Source organism: Nestor notabilis, unplaced genomic scaffold (assembly GCF_000696875.1).
Source record: "Nestor notabilis isolate BGI_N333 unplaced genomic scaffold, ASM69687v1 scaffold27020, whole genome shotgun sequence".
In the NCBI taxonomy this organism is placed as follows: Eukaryota; Metazoa; Chordata; class Aves; order Psittaciformes; family Psittacidae; genus Nestor; species Nestor notabilis.
This window is the reverse complement of record NW_009912880.1, coordinates 3,212-3,423: the sequence shown is the minus strand read 5'-3', so window position 1 is coordinate 3,423 and position 212 is coordinate 3,212.

The window sequence follows — 212 nt, the reverse complement described above, 5'->3', positions numbered from 1 at the left end:
CCCCGGCTCCTCAGCCCTGGGGCCGGTGCTGGCATTGTCAGTGCTGGGTCTGGCAGCGCTCGGTGCCCCTCGAGCACCCTGGCCCTGTACCCCCTCCCGCTCCAGCCTGTCCCCATGCCAGACTCTGCTCCACATCCTGCTCTGTCCCACCCTTCAATTCCTGTCCCCGTGGGCACACCAAGGGGTGGGGATGCTGGGTGAGGGGATATAGC